This window comes from Pseudophryne corroboree, chromosome 6 (assembly GCF_028390025.1).
Source record: "Pseudophryne corroboree isolate aPseCor3 chromosome 6, aPseCor3.hap2, whole genome shotgun sequence".
In the NCBI taxonomy this organism is placed as follows: Eukaryota; Metazoa; Chordata; class Amphibia; order Anura; family Myobatrachidae; genus Pseudophryne; species Pseudophryne corroboree.
The window spans coordinates 542,688,095-542,710,270 of NC_086449.1; the positions used below are offsets into that span (position 1 = coordinate 542,688,095).

Genomic DNA, 22,176 nt, shown 5'->3' on the forward strand with positions numbered 1-22,176 from the left:
CACGTCCAGTGTTGGGAAGGTCAGGCATCGCAACCGACACAATTGGACTCTCCTTGTGGATTTGGGATTTCAAAGAACGCACAGTTCTTTGCGGTGCTTTTGCCAGCTTGAGTCTTTTCAGTTTTCTAGCGAGAGGCTGAGTGCTTCCATCCTCATGTGAAGCTGAACCACTAGCCATGAACATAGGCCAGGGCCTCAGCCGTTCCTTGCCACTCCGTGTGGTAAATGGCATATTGGCAAGTTTACGCTTCTCCTCCGACAATTTTATTTTAGGTTTTGGAGTCCTTTTTTTACTGATATTTGGTGTTTTGGTTTTGACATGCTCTGTACTATGCCATTGGGCATCGGCCTTGGCAGACGACGTTGCTGGCATTTCATCGTCTCGGCCATGACTAGTGGCAGCAGCTTCAGCACGAGGTGGAAGTGGATCTTGATCTTTCCCTAATTTTGGAACCTCAACATTTTTGTTCTCCATATTTTAATAGGCACAACTAAAAGGCACCTCAGGTAAACAATGGAGATGGATGGATTGGATACTAGTATACAATTATGGACGGGCTGCCGAGTGCCGACACAGAGGTAGCCACAGCCGTGAACTACCGCACTGTACTGTGTCTGCTGCTAATATATAGACTGGTTGATAAAGAGATAGTATACTCGTAACTAGTATGTATGTATAAAGAAAGAAAAAAAAACCACGGTTAGGTGGTATATACAATTATGGACGGGCTGCCCAGTGCCGACACAGAGGTAGCCACAGCCGTGAACTACCGCACTGTACTGTGTCTGCTGCTAATATATAGACTGGTTGATAAAGAGATAGTATACTCGTAACTAGTATGTATGTATAAAGAAAGAAAAAAAAACCACGGTTAGGTGGTATATACAATTATGGACGGGCTGCCGAGTGCCGACACAGAGGTAGCCACAGCCGTGAACTACCGCACTGTACTGTGTCTGCTGCTAATATATAGACTGGTTGATAAAGAGATAGTATACTCGTAACTAGTATGTATGTATAAAGAAAGAAAAAAAAACCACGGTTAGGTGGTATATACAATTATGGACGGGCTGCCGAGTGCCGACACAGAGGTAGCCACAGCCGTGAACTACCGCACTGTACTGTGTCTGCTGCTAATATATAGACTGGTTGATAAAGAGATAGTATACTCGTAACTAGTATGTATGTATAAAGAAAGAAAAAAAAAACCACGGTTAGGTGGTATATACAATTATGGACGGGCTGCCGAGTGCCGACACAGAGGTAGCCACAGCCGTGAACTACCGCACTGTACTGTGTCTGCTGCTAATATATAGACTGGTTGATAAAGAGATAGTATACTCGTAACTAGTATGTATGTATAAAGAAAGAAAAAAAAAACCACGGTTAGGTGGTATATACAATTATGGACGGGCTGCCGAGTGCCGACACAGAGGTAGCCACAGCCGTGAACTACCGCACTGTACTGTGTCTGCTGCTAATATATAGACTGGTTGATAAAGAGATAGTATACTCGTAACTAGTATGTATGTATAAAGAAAGAAAAAAAAACCACGGTTAGGTGGTATATACAATTATGGACGGGCTGCCGAGTGCCGACACAGAGGTAGCCACAGCCGTGAACTACCGCACTGTACTGTGTCTGCTGCTAATATATAGACTGGTTGATAAAGAGATAGTATACTCGTAACTAGTATGTATGTATAAAGAAAGAAAAAAAAACCACGGTTAGGTGGTATATACAATTATGGACGGGCTGCCGAGTGCCGACACAGAGGTAGCCACAGCCGTGAACTACCGCACTGTACTGTGTCTGCTGCTAATATATAGACTGGTTGATAAAGAGATAGTATACTCGTAACTAGTATGTATGTATAAAGAAAGAAAAAAAAACCACGGTTAGGTGGTATATACAATTATGGACGGGCTGCCGAGTGCCGACACAGAGGTAGCCACAGCCGTGAACTACCGCACTGTACTGTGTCTGCTGCTAATATAGACTGGTTGATAAAGAGATAGTATACTACTAATATTATATATACTGGTGGTCAGGTCACTGGTCACTAGTCACACTGGCAGTGGCACTCCTGCAGCAAAAGTGTGCACTGTTTAATTTTAATATAATATTATGTACTCCTGGCTCCTGCTATAACCTATAACTGGCACTGCAGTAGTGCTCCCCAGTCTCCCCCACAATTATAAGCTGTGTGAGCTGAGCAGTCAGACAGATATATAATATATATAGATGATGCAGCACACTGGCCTGAGCCTGAGCAGTGCACACAGATATGGTATGTGACTGACTGAGTCACTGTGTGTATCGCTTTTTTCAGGCAGAGAACGGATATATTAAATAAACTGCACTGTGTGTCTGGTGGTCACTCACTATATAATATATTATGTACTCCTGGCTCCTGCTATAACCTATAACTGGCACTGCAGTAGTGCTCCCCAGTCTCCCCCACAATTATAAGCTGTGTGAGCTGAGCAGTCAGACAGATATATAATATTATATATAGATAATAGATGATGCAGCACACTGGCCTGAGCCTGAGCAGTGCACACAGATATGGTATGTGACTGAGTCACTGTGTGCTGTGTATCGCTTTTTTCAGGCAGAGAACGGATTATAAATAAAAGTGGTGGTCACTGGTCACTATCAGCAAAACTCTGCACTGTACACTACTGAGTACTCCTAATGCTCCCCAAAATTAGTAAATCAAGTGTCTAAACGGAGAGGACGCCAGCCACGTCCTCTCCCTATCAATCTCAATGCACGTGTGAAAATGGCGGCGACGCGCGGCTCCTTATATAGAATCCGAGTCTCGCGATAGAATCCGAGCCTCGCGAGAATCCGACAGCGTCATGATGACGTTCGGGCGCGCTCGGGTTAACCGAGCAAGGCGGGAAGATCCGAGTCGCTCGGACCCGTGAAAAAAAACATGAAGTTCTGGCGGGTTCGGATTCAGAGAAACCGAACCCGCTCATCTCTAGTATTCTGACAACTTGATAATGAATTCCAATGTCCCTATCCTAGCTGGACAGTCTTTGAGCATAGCAACTTGACCAATAAAAAGCCTCTCTTTAGCACAAGGAAAGGAGGTCCAATTCCACCAACTTTGCAGGCGCCACTAACTCGCTGACTCAAAGTGCACTGTGAAAGGCCATTATAAAAGCTAGTTTAAAACAGGATAGACTCCTAATCTGAAAAACAAACACTTTAAACAACTGTCAATAGGTGGGGCAACTCGTGGATGTCAATAGGTTGTCGCCGTTCCTCAACCACAGACGCCTCCATAGCCAAACACCTTAATGCCTTTGTGATAATGAATTCCTTAGTGAGATCTTTTTTCATAAGCAGTAGGTATCAGTCTTCAAAATATACAGACCAGAGAAAAGAGTGCATCAGTGTCCCTGACTCTTACCTCTGTTATGTAGCTTCATATTGCTCCCATTCATTCCAGGCCTCTTTATAAGAGCACACCATCCACATGGCAAGAGAACATCTGGACAGTCCCTCCAATCTGGCCGAATAATCTGCCAAACAGGAGCAAGGACAGTTGTCACCCTCAGATCAGCATGAGGCACCGTGAGGAAATATAACCAAATTAAACCTAAACAGTGCCTCTGTGATACCATTCTCAAACATAGGGATGTGTCTGGCCTGAAAAGTTATAGTAAAAATCAGACACTGCTGGTAGGGATGAGGCGCCCTGATGGCTGAATGCTTGCATGTCATCTAAATTGATGCAAGAAAAATCTATACTAGTGTTACAATAAAGTTCCCCCCACAACTCGATAGCCATGACAATGGGTAAGAGCTCAAGCAGGAAAAGATTTCTGGTCAAGCACCTGCACTGCAATCACCAGGCCAAGGTGCTTCACACCAGGCGCCAACTAGGTAAGCACACCAGAGGCCCAAGATGCATCAGTAAAAATCTGAAAAATCACATAATACATCTGGGGATATGACCATATAAGCACACCATTAACGCTGGAAAGAAAACAAGACCAGATGCGCAGGTGACATTTAATTTTTACCGGCAGACATAGAAAATGAAGAGGACGGATGATGCTGATCATAGCCCTTTCCAACTTTCTACCAAAAAACCCCTCTCCCCATGAGAATGATCCTGCAGGCAAAGTTTAACAGCCCCAATTGAGACTGAGTATGCCTAAGACCCAGCTTCCTGGCCTGCAAGCTCTCAGTAATGGCCAACCGCAGCTTATCGATTTTAATCATGCGGGAGATGACAGCAGCCCATCACAGTATTGCTTTTGATGCATAAAATGCTAAGCATTGCACTGCCCCTTCCATATTATTTTGCATTATTGGAACTCCCAGTTCCGAAAACAGTGCACAAACAGAAAACAAAAGGTCAGCACAGCGAGGAGAATCCGCTGGACAAATACAAAGGAAATCATCAAGGTAGTGTGCCACCACAGACTCCCCAGTTCCTGCTGCCACACACCAATGGAGAAAGATGCTAAACCACACGAAATGGAACACCCCATAGGCAAACATTTTTCTGTGATGTGACCACTACTCAAGCAAAAGCCCATGAGTTATCCTCAGGATAAGACATGTTGAATCAACCTGTACTTCTCTGGAACTTTCTTGGGGACCACATCCACAGGTGAAAGCACTAGGAGAAGAAAATGGGCTGGCCATATGATCTAGACCCACAACATGTGGCAGATCTTAAGCAGATTTCAAATTCTTGGGTGCACACATACCCAATGAACGAATTTGAAAACCCTCATGGAAACTCAGACATACCTACCTTACTGCGATCTAAGTAACGGGAGAGTCATCAATGATGGAAAATACTATTTCTGTTGAAACTCCTCATCATACATATGCGACAGGGATCTCCTAGTGGACACAAACATTGCATGTGCCATGTACATATACTTAATAAAAGTAATTTGTTCAGTGACACGCAATAACATACATGCCCACCAACCAATTGTGGTATGACCAAATAGTATTCTCACCAATGCCACTTTTATGCTTAAATGCCAAATTCTTTCTTGTCCTGAGACATCAACATACTCCCTTTCCTAATGCGGTTACGCATGTGAGAATGAACCACACGCAATATAGCGGTGTTGTCACAATGGACAATTCAGCCCCTGGGCAAGGCAGTTGATCCTGAGCTACTCATACTGCTAGACCACTTCCTAAGCACCTTCTGCCATGATGCACTCTAGGAAATGCTACTGCAGGATGACCTAGCTCAACATTTGCCACACCAAGATCAGCGCCCGGAGCATCTACGTTACATCGCAGAGCATCACACTTATTACCAGAAATCACTACTAGAAAAACAAGAGGAGGAATAATCCTTGTGATCCCCTAACTGTGTAGACTCACCAGATGAACTATACTGCAAAAATAATATTGGAAAAGATCAATGCACTTACTAAGCAGTCAAAATGTGCCCAATGATAAATAGTGTCAACAAACACATTAAAAACAATAAAGTAAACGAGAGATGAGCACGGACCCCCGTCATGGGTTTTGTTTTTGGATCTAAATCTCCTTCATGTTTTGGATCTGTGTTTGGTTTAACAACAAACACCCTTGTGGGTTTTGGTTTTGGTTTTGGATCTGGATCTTATTTACAACAATCATAAAAACAGCAAAAATTACAGCATTTTGGTCTGTTTTTGTTCCTAGACCCTTATTATAACCCCAATAACATTAATTTCCACTTATTTCCAGTCAACTTTGACCACCTCACAGCTCACAAAAGTTTTTTCATCCAGTTTAGGCCAAAAGGTTGCACCCAGGTAACTGGATGACTAAGCTCAGCAACAGCAGTGGGTGGCACAAACATGTTGTATATATTGCCTCTTATAGAATCCAGTGATACATAGAGTAGCCTGCTGCTGCTGCTGTTGTGCTGCTGAAGGCAATACCTCCACCTAGTGGGCAGTCACAGTCATGCATCTTTAGTTTTCCCTATCCCGCTTGTACACATATCTGTAGTTAAGAGGACAGTGGGTACAACAACATTTCGGAGAACACTAATAAGGGCGATTCTCAGTGATGCAGGGGAAAACTATACAAATTCAAACAACATATTTCTCCAAAATACCAAGATTTTAGTGGTTCTTCCCCACAGAGGGGCTCGTTCGCATGGTTGAGCCGGCAATTGGGGCTGTAGAAAGTGACAAGGCACTGACAGCCAACTAGGCAGGTGGAGGGCAGAGCGCTGGGAAAACATTATGAACACATGCAATAAACAATGAGGAAAAAGGAACAAAATTACAAAAGGGGAAAAGAGCAGAATGAGGAAAAGGGGAAAGGAACAATGAGGAAAAGAAGGAGGCTATGACATGAAAAAGAGGGAGGATAAGAAGAGACTATTGTAGAGAGAAAGAGGGAGAAAATGAAAAACAGAAAGAATAGAGGGAACAGAAAATAACAAAAAGAGCAAAATATATCAGAAGACTTGCAAGGCAGAAAAATTTCCTTTGTCCTGGGCTTTTCTACAAAAGCAAGAGACCTAAAATGTCTGCCCATCTGGCCCTTCTGGCAAATACAGAAGGCTAATGGGTCAGTCCGGACCCACAGAGAGACCTAGCACTCTGCTCGGCTGGCCGGCTCATATAGACAGGGGCTAGCTCAGTCAACCAAAACACAGAGACACAGGCCTCTAGGACTTGCAGCACGCTCCCTTGAGCCATGATCACGCCCCCTTTTTGTGTGTGCACACTACAATGCCAGGGATTCTAGACAGCCCCAGTCTGTCGCTGGCTGCTGGGCACTAATATGAATCACCTAAACACACCTACATTTAATGTAATAGGTCTCATCAAAAAATTAGCACAAGCCAGTTAAAACACTAACCCTCTTAAACAGTGACAGCTTGGTGATTTATTTATGCTCAGACCTAGGGCCTAATTCAGCATGGGTTACAGATGTGTGAAAAATCGCATGCCTACAACCCTTTACTCTGAGATGCAGGGTGACTTCCAGCACAGGGCAAGTCCGTCCCGCAAGCCGGGTCCTGCTTTTGCATGTTTAGGATTGCTGTCTGCCTTCGCAGCCTAGCTGCTAAGGCAATTAGTGGGCCGCCATGTTTCTGGTCACAGCAGCTGCGTGTGACGTTATGCAGCCACCACGGCAGCTCCGCAAACAGTCTGGATAAACACCTTCATTGTCCAGACCACGCACCCCAATGCTGCTGCAATGCCCCTAAAATGCCGCCGCAACACCCCCTCCCACCCAGTGAACACCTCTGCCTGTCAATCAGGCAGAGGTGTTCGCACATGTGAGATGCCATTGCATTTCACTGTGTGTGCAAGCACAGTGCGGCTTCTGCGCGAGCGCACACTGCAGAGGGCTTCAGCATGTGAATGCTGTTGGAGCAGCGTTCCATGCTGAATTAGGCCCTTAATCTGTTCTTTGCACCAAAGAGAAGCACAATCCAATCAAAGTAATGTATAAGCTATGTTTTGCTTACTCATCTGAATAGGAAATCTCATGATGTCTGAGGGTATCGTGACTCCCAGGATCGGATCCTGATCCAACAACTTATGCCAAGAAACTGTCTAAAACAGTACTAAAGTGACTGACATCCAATTCTTTGCACAATTAATTAGGCATTCCAATGTGGACAACTTCCCAAGTTAAAATGACTTATAAGTTCTCAACTGCTGATTTGTTTTAGTGAGATGATAATGATGGCTGACGTGAAGCATTACTGTACTTTTGTGTAAAAGACAAAAGGACCTAGCACCCGAAGTGGAATAACTTGTAATATTTTAGAAAACGGAATAAAACTAACCACTACTTGTCAATAGAGTATATTTCCCTTTAACTTCAGCACAAAATAGAAAACCTTTCAATAGCAAGTATAGGTACGTGAGCATGAACAAAAGGAGGAGTAATTAAAATATAAAGAACGTGTTTTATTTTCACACATTTAGTTCTTGCCAAGTCACCTGTGAATTAATTGTACTTAAATGTCAAAGTACACCAAAGCCACATACATTCAAACAAAAAACACCTACACAGTGCTAAAATTAATTCTAGCTAGGAGCTCCAACAATGCAATGGAAACTTCATCTCTTACCTTACAGTGATGAGCGGAACAGGAATATGACTATAATACAAAGTGCCTGGTTTTAATTAAACGGAAGAACCTTGTGAAAGTGAACTCTATCTTCACAGTTAATACATTTAAGTGCTTTCAGATTAGATTATATAATATTTAATTAAAAATAATATAATATCAATATGTGCTGACCATTTAACTGGAAGGATAGGATGAAATAAACTTACTGAATGAGAAATACTGTGGACAAAACAAAGATCCTTTTAAGAAAGTAATGTCATATGGCACAAAGGAAATGGGCAAAAAATAACTGCATTAGCTACAATACTTTGTTCCATTCATTTTCTGAATTACATCCTTCCAGTCATTATTATTATCCGTGGTCTCATATCTTAATTAAAATGTAGTTTTTTTAAGAATCTGTAGAAAATATTCATTAGATAACATAATTAATGATCCGATTTGTAATAAGATGAATTCATTTGTCAGTCACCACTTACAGAGTGCAGTAACAATGGGCGGAAATGATGCAGAGAAACACATAGTGTACTGTATGTGAGAATTACTGAATGCTGGCTCTAGGCCAGGAATCAGCACTTAGCCACATGTATTTAGCAATGTTCATTGACCTGCAGCTAATACTTTCTACTGCCATCCAGATAACAGAAGTGTGAGATGTATCCAGCAAAAACATCTGTATGCAGTTCTGCAGATGAGTACCAATCTCACAGTACCTTTTATTGGGAGGAAACCTTTGGGTTTTTCTTCCTTTTGTCAAAGCTGTATCTCATTTGCTAAGTTGAACATAGTTCTTAAAGCTTTAACAGACATTAACATCTGAATTTCTTTTTGCTAAATGTCAACACAACATGGACAAAACTTGTCCTTAGCTTTGCCAACATGGTTTTCCAACTATATAAAAAAAACATATTTTTCACAGATTTTCCTACTTCTGGTCAATAAGTCGACACCATATGGTCAACATGGTGAAAAGGTCGACATGTTCAAATGTTTGACATGATAATGGTCAAAACAGCCTATGGACGACATGAGTTTTTGGAATTTTTGGAATCTTTTTTACTTTTTCATACTTTACCATCCATGTGGACTACGATTGAGAACGGTAACCCATGCTGAGCACAGCGCAACGAGGCACCTTGCCCAAAGAAAGGTGAGTGAAGCCAGCCGTGCGAGCCGACACAGTACACTAATAGGGGTTTCATGTGTTGAAACCTACATATTGACACCGAAAGAGCATTAAAAACTTGTGTCGACTTTTTCATGTGATAACATTTCCATGGCGTCATTTTGCTTGTGCCAGCCTTTTTCCCATATCGACCTTGGGCATGTCGGCCACTTGGGGTTGAATCTAGATACTCTTGACCTTTTTATTGTCGACCTGTTATACCACACTCAGATTTTACATGCACAATAGTGAACCGTATGATCCAAACATCAGTCTTTGTTAATGCTGCAATGTCCATATGCTCAGTTAGAGTAATAAGGCACAGCATTGATACAAACTTTATGCTTTTGGATTCCTTTCATTCCTCAAGCCTTTTTAATTCTACATGTCAAGTCTTTTCATTATTCTATAAAGGGCATTTTAACAGATGGCGTTAGTGTAGCAGGCCCTTGCCGCACGGCGACAATGAATGCATAGAAGAACACAAAGACTCTGGCACAGTAATAGCTTCTTTACTATCTCCGTGCTAGTAACATCTATTCAAAAACATCACCAGAAAGATGGCACAGCCAGCAGCAAATATGGGGACATGTGCACCATACACCATGCACACATTGGTGGTCATTCCGAGTTGTTCGCTAACTGCATTCGTTCGCAGCGCAGCGATCAGGCAAAAAAAACGGACGATGTAGTTTCACACAAGGTCTAGCAAAGCTTTTCAGTCGCACTGCTGTCCGCAGAGCGATTGACAGGAAGTGGGCGTTTCTGGGTGTCAACTGACCGTTTTCAGGGAGTGAGTGAAAAAACGCAGGCGTGCCAGATAAAAATGCAGGCGTGGTTGGTGAAACGTAGGCGTGGCTGGCCGAACGCAGGGCGTGTTCGTGACGTCAAAACAGGAACTAAATAGTCTGCAGTGATCGCAAGCTAGGAGTAGGTTTGGAGCTACTCTGATGCTGCACAAAATTATTTTATAGCCGCTCTGCGATCCTTACGTTCACACTTCTGCTAAGCTAAGATACACTCCCAGAGGGCGGCGGCTTAGCGTTTGCACGGCTGCTAAAAGCAGCTAGCGAGCGAACAACTCAGAATGAGGGCCCTTATACGTTTGCCACTGTATCTAGGACAATTTTTAAAATGAGCATATTTGCAACATTACAGTTTTACCAACCTACACATATTTAACACATGAACACATAGAACACTATATAACCATTATTACTTGTACAAAAAAATTAGATGAAATACATACAACAATGCAATACCGCATATAATGGCTTATCATAATCCATATTCCCTTTTATATTACATGTAGCACATATTCTGAATAACATTATAGGATAAACATCTTTTAACACCAAATCTCATCCCATAATATAGTAATTTATCATTGGTCATGGAATGCTTTATTCTTGTACATTGCGGTTAATGTAGATGTGGAAGTAAAAAGTCATACTGTACATTACTCAAAATAGGTGTTTATGGCAATAATGCATACTGTATATTCACCCAAATGCAGAGCTGTACACATATCGAGATGCTTCTATGCAGCTGGTTGCTAGTAGTCATTATCATCAGTTTGTGCTTGCCCAATACTAGGAGCAAAAGCTACACCTCCAAAAGTCATATTATCCTTATGTCAATTTCTGTATGGTATGCATATACTCTTCTTACTTGAACTTTTTCTATTAGACAAAAGGAGAAAAGAAGACTCTTTTGTGGGCGCACTCTTGTGTAATTATGAAAGTATCAAAGAAATAGATTAAAATTCAATATTTATTGATAATGAACATAAAACACATAGTAGTTGAATGTGCAGGTAGAGAAAAAAGTAAATGAATAAACACTGGAACCGGTAATGCTGATATTAAAGTCAGATAATGATTCCAAGCTGCCTGGGTAGCATAAATCTTTCAAATGTATGGTAAATCCAAAAATAGGTCTCAAACGACTGCCTGGGCTGTACAATCTTATAATAGAGCTAGACACTTGGCGCCTCAATAGTTTTGATTAATAATCAGATCGGCTGTATTGCTTGTAACTGGCGTCAGAATAGAGATAGAAAACTGATTGAATAAAGAAAAGATGAATCTGCTGTCGGTGTTAGACACTGAGCCTGGCCACCCAATTATTCTACTAAACCCAGTATTCCTCAAGAGTCTCCCACTCGAGTACTAACTTGGCCCAACACTGCTTAGCTTCCAAGATCGGAAGGATTCGGGCGTTACCAGTGTGGTATTATAGTAGAGAATTGATAAAGTTGCTACTGGAATCACCGATGAGAGTTCATGAAGTGAAGAAGAAGGTAACGGGGAGGGGGTGTAGTGAGAAGGGGGATCTGCTGCCAATGTTAGACAGGGGTGAGCCCCTGAATCAATGGTGAGAGTCCCGAAATTGTAGCGATAGTCAGAAAAAGAAATTCTCAATGAGACAGTCGTTCTCAGTGATTATGGTTGCTCAATGTATTATGGTATACGGTATCGGGTGTAAATACCGGATAGTGAGTATAATCGCCTGTAAACCACTGAGTGATAGCCACGTTGAAAAAAAGGGGGGGAAGCAAAGGAGAAGGCTCTGCAAATGGTATCACAATGTTGATACTAATAGTAGATAATATCTCCAAAAGGAGTAAAATAACCTTAAATTAGTTGATATAAATACACCGCTATTGCGAAATGGATATCCACAAAAGATAGATCACTGAAGTATAGTTAAATATGAAAAAAACACCAAACATCAATTAATGCTGGTCTCAATACTATTTGGACCTGTATTGAATATATAGCCGAGTCTTAATTAATAGCTATGAGAATGAATCAATGATGGATAATTAAATTGAATTAAATAAATTAATAAATCCACAGTCAAAAAAAATCTAAGTAAATACAGCTACTGAAAAAGGATGTTTCTTTAAGAGCTGTAATGGTTTTGATACTAAGACAAAGATAGATCATTCAGAAAATTGATAGAGCCACAGTTAATAATAAATAGATCTAGATAAATACAGGCTACTAAAACGGTATAAATTGCATGCAAGAAATAAGAGACTGTAGTAGCACGAGCAAACCTTAGAAAATAAATAGGTTTAAATACAGGCTACTAGAAAATTAATATGTATTGCATAGAAAAAAAGACAGTATAATCACACGGGTAAACCTGGAAACAGATATTACCCGTGTCGATGTCTTTATGGGAATCAGGTGCCGTGTAGCAGTACTGTGAATCCAGGGGACGAAAAGCCGCGTGGTTGATGTGGGATAAAGTGCCAATTCGTCAAAATGCAGATCTGTGGTCACAGGATAATAGAGTCCGATGTCGGTCAGGATTCTGTGCGGATCCAGTAATCAGAAAAGTTCAGTGGATGTGGGATGCGGCGCAGGAAAGCAGTGGGGAATGTCCATAAACAGCCGTGTCAGAGTCCCGGCATTGTGTCAGACATACATGCCGTGAGGATGCGCTGTGAGTCTCGGAAGCTGTATTGCCGTTCAGCTGATGGTGGGACCACAGATGTCTCCGTCTGCCTAACCATGCATCACCATCAGCTGAACGGCAATACAGCTTCCGAGACTCACAGCGCATCCTCACAGCATGTATGTCTGACACAATGCCGGGACTCTGACACGGCTGTTTATGGACATTCCCCACTGCTTTCCTGCGCCGCATCCCACATCCACTGAACTTTTCTGATTACTGGATCCACACAGAACCCTGACCGACATCGGACTCTATTATCCTGTGACCACAGATCTGCATTTTGACGAATTGGCACTTTATCCCACATCAACCACGCGGCTTTTCGTCCCCTGGATTCACAGTACTGCTACACGGCACCTGATTCCCATAAAGACATCGACACGGGTAATATCTGTTTCCAGGTTTACCCGTGTGATTATACTGTCTTTTTTTCTATGCAATACATATTAATTTTCTAGTAGCCTGTATTTAAACCTATTTATTTTCTAAGGTTTACTCGTGCTACTACAGTCTCTTATTTCTTGCATGCAATTTATACCGTTTTAGTAGCCTGTATTTATCTAGATCTATTTATTATTAACTGTGGCTCTATCAATTTTCTGAATGATCTATCTTTGTCTTAGTATCAAAACCATTACAGCTCTTAAAGAAACATCCTTTTTCAGTAGCTGTATTTACTTAGATTTTTTTTGACTGTGGATTTATTAATTTATTTAATTCAATTTAATTATCCATCATTGATTCATTCTCATAGCTAATAATTCAGACTCGGCTATATATTCAATCCAGGTCCAAATAGTATTGAGACCAGCATTAATTGATGTTTGGTGTTTTTTTCATATTTAACTATACTTCAGTGATCTATCTTTTGTGGATATCCATTTCGCAATAGCGGTGTATTTATATCAACTAATTTAAGGTTATTTTACTCCTTTTGGAGATATTATCCACTATTAGTATCAACATTGTGATACCATTTGCAGAGCCTTCTCCTTTGCGTCCCCCCCCCTTTTTTTCAACATGGCTATCACTCAGTGGTTTACAGGCGATTATACTCACTATCCGGTATTTACACCCGATACCATATACCATAATACATTGAGCAACCATAATCACTGAGAACGACTGTCTCATTGAGAATTTCTTTTTCTGACTATCGCTACAATTTCGGGACTCTCACCATTGATTCAGGGGCTCACCCCTGTCTAACATTGGCAGCAGATCCCCCTTCTCACTACACCCCCTCCCCGTTACCTTCTTCTTCACTTCATGAACTCTCATCGGTGATTCCAGTAGCAACTTTAACAATTCTCTACTATCATACCACACTGGTAACGCCCGAATCCTTCCGATCTTGGAAGCTAAGCAGTGTTGGGCCAAGTTAGTACTCGAGTGGGAGACTCTTGAGGAATACTGGGTTTAGTAGAATAATTGGGTGGCCAGGCTCAGTGTCTAACACCGACAGCAGATTCATCTTTTCTTTATTCAATCAGTTTTCTATCTCTATTCTGACGCCAGTTACAAGCAATACAGCCGATCTGATTATTAATCAAAACTATTGAGGCGCCAAGTGTCTAGCTCTATTATAAGATTGTACAGCCCAGGCAGTCGTTTGAGACCTATTTTCGGATTTACCATACATTTGAAAGATTTATGCTACCCAGGCAGCTTGGAATCATTATCTGACTTTAATATCAGCATTACCGGTTCCAGTGTTTATTCATTTACTTTTTTCTCTACCTGCACATTCAACTACTATGGGTTTTATGTTCATTATCAATAAATATTGAATTTTAATCTATTTCTTTGATACTTTCATAATTACACAAGAGTGCGCCCACAAAAGAGTCTTCTTTTCTCCTTTTGTCTAACATGTTTCATTACTGACTCAGGGTGCACCGCCAAACGTAGATTGATTAGAAAAAATATTTTTTTCTTTCTCTCATCAGTATATCTTGGTATATAAATTATCTGCTGTTTAATCTATTTATTAACTGTGCGGTATAACCCCTATACATGATTGAACTTTTTCTATGTAAGCAGGGCCGGTGCATGTTCCCTAGGGAAAATTGCCCCCGCTGCCCCTGCTCCCTCCAATTCACAATATGTCCAAAGTTTATAATATGCCACACACCAGTGGCCCAAATTCATAATATACTATATTATAATGCCCCAACATATATGCCACAAATCAGGGCCCCAAAATCATACTGTGCCTTATACCACTGTCCACAATTCATAACATGCCACACATCTACAGTAAACCACAAAATGTATATGCCACACAGCTTTAGCTACAATTCATAAATATAATACACATCAATGCCTCCAATACACGTGCCACACACTTGTTCCGCCAGTACATTATATACACACAGCTTGGGTGGTCTTCAGTATGCCGCCTGTCGGGATCCCGGCGTACAGTATACCGGCGCCGGAATCCCGACAGCCGGCATACCGACACTTATTCTCCTTCGTGGGGGTCCACGACCCCCCTGGAGGGAGAATAAAATAGCGTGGCGAGCGCAGCGAGCCCGCAAGGGGCTCATTTGCGCTCGCCACACTGTCGGAAAGCCGGCAGTCGGGCTGCCGGCGCCGGTATGCTGGTCGCCGGGAGCCCGACCGCCGGCATACCATAATACACCCCACAGCTTTTTCCCCAATTTTATAATTATGCTACACACCAATGCCTCCAATACACTTGCCACATATTTGTGCCCCCAATACATAAGGAGAACGAATTGACAGAATAGGAGAGGAGTGGGTTAAACCTCAGCTAGTCTGGGGGGCAGAACGGTAAGGCATTATGGGAGTTTATTGTTAGCCAATAGGCGTAAACGTTGGGGGTAGGTGGAAAGGGTTTTTAAGCCTGGTAAAGGGGCTGGGTCAGCCTCTTCTGCTGTAATCGTGGTAGGGGTGAGTGCTCTTCACCCCTTTCTCCTGTGTTCGTGCTGCTTGCCCCTTATTGCTTTTACTCACTTGCCTGGCCTGGGTGCATTTTATATTGTGCCCACCTTGTGTCCCCCTTTCTGTTGCCCATTGCCTCCTGGTTATTTCGTGCTGGCCACCATGTCACGTCCCCGCCGCTCTGCTGGTGCCCCTACACGTTATGCTGCTGCTCCCCCCTCTCCGTCTCGGGCCCCGGGCCTGAGCGCTGCGCTCACGGCCGGGGCTCAGTCTCCTGGTGCTGCTACAGGTACCCGTCCGCGGGCACGCGCAGCAGCGCGTGCGTCTGCTCCCGCACTGGCTGAGCCGCGGGCGTCGGGGGACTCTCCCGGCGCAGTGGCGGCTGGTGAGGGACGGGGCGCTGGGTGGCGGAGGACGAGATTGGGCGGTCGGAGGGGGAGCCAGCGGGGGTATGGTACGGGGCTGCGGCCCTGGGGCCCTCATGGCTAAGCTTGATGTTGAATCGTCCTTTCGCTTGCTCCCTTTGCACCCGGAGTCGTTTCGATTCATGGGTTTCCGCGTCGGGGAGGAATACTTTGTAGACAAGTGTATGCCTATGGGGTGTTCCGTTTCGTGTGTCTTTTTCGAAAAGTTCAGCACATTTTTACATTGGTGTGTGTTTTCTTGCGGAGGTAGCGGGATCGCGCATTACCTTGATGACTTTTTTGTGTATGGGGCCCGCGCATTCTCCTCGCTGTGGTTTCCTGTTTTTTTCGCTGCGTGCCTTGTTGGGGCATTTTGGCGTTCCTGTGGCCGAGGACAAGACGGAGGGGCCTCTCTTCTGTTTGTCCTTTTTGCATATTGAGATCGATACTGTTGCAGGGGCTTGCCGGCTGCCTCGGGACAAGGTTGCGATGCTTCAGGAGTCCATAGCGCGGTTCTTGGAGCGGCATAAGGTGACATTTCAGGAGGCTCAATCCCTCCTTGGGCTGTTGAACTTTGCCTGTCGGGTGATTCCCATGGGCAGGGTTTTTTGTCGGAAGTTGGAGCGGTCCACGGCTGGGGTGTCCAGGCCGCACCATTTTGTCCATTTCTTGGCTGAGATTAGGAGAGACCTTGCTGTGTGGGTTTCGTTTCTGGCGGACTTCAATGGTGTGCTGATCTGGATGGCCCCGCTCGTCGACAATTTCGACCTGCAGTTGTTCACGGACGCGGCGGGCTCGTCGGGGTTCGGTTGTTATCTCGATGGGGCATGGTGCGCGGCTTCGTGGCCCGAGTCTCGGTCGCGGGAGGGGCTGACCAGCAACCTGTTGTTGCTGGAGCTCTTTCCCATCATGGTGGCCTTGGAGGTTTGGGGGGAGCGCCTTTCGCGATCGCAGTATTCTTTTTCGCTGCGATAATTTAGGGGTCGTGCACGCGGTTAACAACCAAAGGGCTAAGGCCCTGCGGGTCCTCCGGGTGTTGTCGCGACTCGTGCTGACTTGTATGCAATGTAATATTCTGTTTCGGGCTCAGCACGTCCCCGGGGTTGATAATGGGATCGCCGATGCATTGTCCAGGGAGCAGTGTGAAAGGTTCCGTTTACTGGCCCCGGAGGCTGATTCAGCGGGTTTGCCCTGCCCTTCTTATGTTTGGCAGGTCATCATGGCGGATTGGAAGGGCTAGCCTAGCTATATTTGGCTTCATCCACTCTCACGGGATACCGTCAGGCCTGGAAGGAATGGGAAGACTTTTCCCGTGACCAAGGGCCTAGAGGTAAGAGGGGTCAGGGATTGTTTCTGGACTTCATTTGACAACTCTTCGTGACGGGTAGATCGAGAGCCGTGGTGTCTCGATACCTCGCTGGAATATCCTTTTATTCAAAGTTGAAGGGTGTTCCGGATTTTACGATGAGTTTCCTGCTGACGAAGGCGCTTAAAGGTTGGGCGCGCTCTGCGCCGGTGCCTCCTGATAGTTGGCGCCCTATCGATGCGTCCCTGCTTTCTTCCCTCATGGGGGCGGCGGCGGCGGTGGCGGACTCCCATTTTGAAACGCTTTTATTTCAGTTGGCTTTTTCCATGACTTTCCATGGAGCGTTTAGGGTTTCTGAGTTGGTTGCGGCTTCTAAAAAGTCAGATGCCATTATGCGGCACGCGGATGTTGTCGTGGGTGTAGGGTCTGTGCTGTGCAGGCTACGCCGCTCAAAAACTGATCAGATGGGTAGAGGTCATTGGATCAATTTGGCACCTTCAGGTAATGGGGCCTGTTGTCCGGTGGCATTGGCTAATCGGTATGCGGAGGTCAGGCTTCTGCACTATGATGGGTTGCCATTGACGAAATACCAATTTACTTGGATGATGCGGCGCTGCCTGTCCAGTTTGGGCCTCTCCCCTCAGTATTTTGGTTCGCATTCATTTAGAATTGGGGCCGCCACTTCCACAGCAGCTACAAGGCGTGCAGTGGACGAAATTAAGGCTCTGGGCCGCTGGATGTCGGCGGCTTATAAGCGTTACATTCGGCCCGTTGTTGCATGAGCGAGTTGTTTGTTCTACTAACATTTTGTTCGTTTACTGTTTCTACGTTTCGGTTCAGTTTGTTCGTTTGTATTGTTTGTCTCCCCTGTCCTCCCTACTCGGATGGCTAGCTACTCGCCACTGCTGGCAGTGGGGGTCTGGAGTGCTTTGCGATTTTTTGCCTGAACTGACGAACTGATTTGGCTTAATTCATTCAATTCGGCTAATTGACATCTAATTACAAGTTCCTCAGCAGGTTTTTACGTTTCACCTCCAGCCGAGTTATTCTGTGTGACCCCATACCCCCCCTCCACTCCCTAACAACCCCCCCCCCCAATTCCCCTTTTTCTTATTTTAAGTTTTCCTTACGATTCTTTTTGTTGCTTTGATTGGCCTGAAGCTGGTCCGAGAGGAAATTCACAGTCCTCTATTCAATTTTTCTTTTTGGCAAATCCTCGTTCTCGTAGTTGGTTCCTGTTCTGGTCTGGGGTTTTTGCTTTCCTTTGTATATTCACGATGGTTTGTCTGGTTTTTTCCCTTATAGGTTGGCGAGAGGATGAGTTTAGTGTTTGGGTGATTGGTCACTCCTATGTTTTTTTGGGCAGCCGAGTTGGTGGCTTCGGAGGGGGCTCCTGGCTTTGTTGGGTCGGATAATGTGAGGTGGATAGGAGTTAGGGGGATGTTGTGGCAGGATCTGAAGGTTACCCTTTTGGAGCAGGTTAAGGGTTTCGGGCTGCCCAGATTTTTGGTGATACACAAGGGTGGCAACGACCTGGGTAAGAGGAAGACAGTGAATCTTAGATTGGCCATTGTTCATGACTTACAGGTGATTGCGGGTGCTTGGCCGGGCTGTAGACTTGTCTGGTCCTGTATAGTGCCGCAGTTGTGTTGGCGTGGAGTTGCAGACTGTAGGGCGATCGATGCCTCTCGGCGGAAGGTCAATTCCGCAGTTGCTAAGTTTGTGGTGGCTCTTGGCGGATCAAGTTTCGGTTCTTCTACTTGTTTTGGCCGGATGGGGTTCATTTGACTAGGCAGGGACTAGGTATTTTCCTTGAGGATCTGTTTTCGGTGGTTGGTTCTTTGGGTTAGGGGTATGGTGGCGGAGCGTAGTTGCTGTTGGGCAGAACTTCGCTGTTGGCGGGAAAGAGCGGCAAGTTAACTATTGTTGTATTAATGGAGTTAATTGGAGGTCGTTTGGTGGTTGGTTTTTTAGGTGCGCTCTCCTTCGTTGACTGGTATTACATCTGCTGGACCACCTTCACGGGGGTAGCCTCATCACCTTCACGGGTGGGTAGTCAAGATGGAGGTTGAGCGGATACCTATTGTTTGTTGGAAGGTTTACGTCAGTTTTTTATAAGATAGGTTTTTTGTTCATGGGATAGGGTTGTTTTAGCCGTTCTTTCTGGCCACCATACTTTAGTTTAATTATTCATCAGTTAATGGTTCATTTAAATAAATAGCTAACATTTTCTGCCAAATTCAAGTCTCCGTGTCTTATTTATTATAGTTAAGTGTTAAGATGTTATGGTTTAAGTTTACGGACAATCCTCAGACTATATAAGGTTTATAAGCCACACAGCTGTGACCCAAATTTATTGAATGTCACATACTGTACTGTAGCTTTGCCTCCAATATATCATTATTATTATTATTATTATTATTATTATTATTATTATTATTATTATTATATAAAGGGCCTAATTCAGATCTGATCGCAATAGCAAATCTGTTAGCTAATGGGCAAAACCATGTGCACTGCAGCGGGGGCAGGTATAACATGTGCAGAGAGAATTAGATTTGGGTGGGCCATGTTCAAACTGAAATCTAAATTACAGTGTAAAAATAAAGCAGCCAGTATACTATTTACCCTGCACAGAAACACTATAACCCACCCAAATCTAAGTCTCTATGCACATGTTATATACCCCCCCTTGCAGTGCACATGGTTTTGCCCATTAGCTCACAAATTTGCTGCTGCGATCAGATCTGAATTACCCCCAAAATACCCCCAATACATATGGAACACACATCCCCAAATTCTTTGTATGCCACAAAGCTGTGTCCCTAATACATTATGCCACACAACAGTCCCCCAAATTCTTTAAATGCTATACAACTGTGCCACCAATACATTATGCCATATATTAGTGCCCCGATACATATTTAGGCTACACAGCTGTGTCCCCAATAAATTAGCACTTATTGGATTCACTGGTGCCCTCCAGCAGCTGGTACCCTTAGGCAATTGCATAAAGTTGCCTAATAGTGGCGCCAGCCTTGTACGGAGTATGCACAAAGAGCGTATTGCCCTCCATAGGTCTTTTAAAAAAAAAGCTTTTCAAATCAATCTATAGCAGTACTCCTGTTGTCAGACATTTTGTTTTTACTGGACATAAGTTATGGAACTTTATGGCTATTGAACATGAGCCACACCTTTGACGAGGGGTGACAGAAACATTTTAATATTGCAGAAAGAGGCTCGCTCGACTATTCAGCTCAATACATTGTCTATTAACTGTAACCTGTTTCTTAGGAATATACTGTACATTATATAAAGTTTATTGAGGATGTCTATTTCATGATACTATTGATGTCTTGATTATATTTTAGATGACCATAAAGTGATGTATAGCCTTATCTTGATTGATGTTTATTGATATAATAAATATTTATTTTTGTTCATTTCCTGTAATGTAGTTATATGTATGGTGTAGTTTTCATTTATCATTATCGTGTTTTGTTAGTTCCAGCATTGTTTACTATTGGCTAATTATGGATGGTTGGATCAATGACGCATCAATGGGGGAGGGGGGGGTCATATGTGTTTATTTGTAGTGTGGCTTCCCTTGACAAAGTTGCATTAAGAACAAAACCAGCTGTCCGGTTCACCGTGTTAATGCCCTTGATTCAGGTGAGTGTCTTTCTGTTAAGCCACATGTAAATTTACAGAAGGCTCTCTGACACATGTGAAAGGCAGAACAGTAATATCCTATTGGAATCAGTTGATCAGAATGGTATACATTAACATTTACCATCACCTTATGGGGTCCATTTATCATGGATCCAGTGGTGCAACTAGAAAAAAAAATCTCTTAGTGGTACAGTGTGCACGCACCAAAAATGGGTGTGGCCACATTCCACATGGGGCATGGCCAATGAAAATGGGGGAGTGATACACATATTGGGGACCAGATAACATGACCCCAATAGTACCAGGTACACATATGCTCCCACAGTGCCAGATACACATATGCCCCAAAGTGCCAGATATGCCCCCACCATGCCAGATACACAAATGCCCCACAGTGCCAGATACACATATGCCCCACAGTGCCAGATAAACAAATGCCCCACAGTGCCAGATACACACATTCCCCACAGTGCATGTGCCCCCCAGTTCTGCTCACTGCTGCTGCTGCTGCTGCTGTTGTTGCTGCTGCTGCTGTGTGAGGGGAGCGGCATGTGCCCTTTCTGACCTTCAATGCTCAGTGAAGTCTGGTATCCAGTGGCGTGTATCTGAAATGAGGTGCCACTTCATTAGCCAATCAAAGCTCGCGGACCGGCAGCCAATCAGGAGCTGCGGAAATCGGTCTGCAAGCTCTGATTGGCAAATGAACCGGCGCCTCATTTGAGATTCACGCCCCAGCCGACACCGGAGACTGGACTTCCCTGAGTATTGAGGGGCAGGAGAGGTGCACGCTGTGCTCTCCTCCCCTCACATAACAGCTGCTGCAAGTATGGCGGCCTGGCGGTACTGCATACTGGCTGGCAAGTTCTTACTGGTACGCAGTACCGCTCCGTACCACAGTACCGCTCCGTACCACCAAACTTGCAGCACAGCATGGATCGCATATTGAATGCGATCTGGGTGGGATCTTACTGCCCAGGATCGCATTGCAATATGCAATCACATCGGGCTGATGTTTTAATACGCACCCGCAGAGACAAGGGCTCTAAAAGGGCCGTCCCTGTGATATGATGTTACGGATCCTGCGGGGGTCTGCACAAGCGCAGACCGCACTGCACAGCGGCCACTTCCAGGGAGGGTTTCTGGGGAACAAACGCGATATG

General features: G+C 44.0%; 1 long non-coding RNA gene and 2 pseudogenes across 1 annotated transcript in view; 1 reads left to right on the plus strand and 2 right to left on the minus strand.

Annotated features, from left to right (window-relative positions):
• Positions 1–22,176, minus strand: part of LOC134935429 (uncharacterized) — a 132,043-nt gene that overhangs the window by 18,597 nt on the left and 91,270 nt on the right. The window lies entirely within an intron of this gene.
• On the minus strand, positions 11,384–11,502 carry LOC134937118 (5S ribosomal RNA; annotated as a pseudogene).
• Positions 14,038–14,156, plus strand: LOC134936869 (5S ribosomal RNA; annotated as a pseudogene).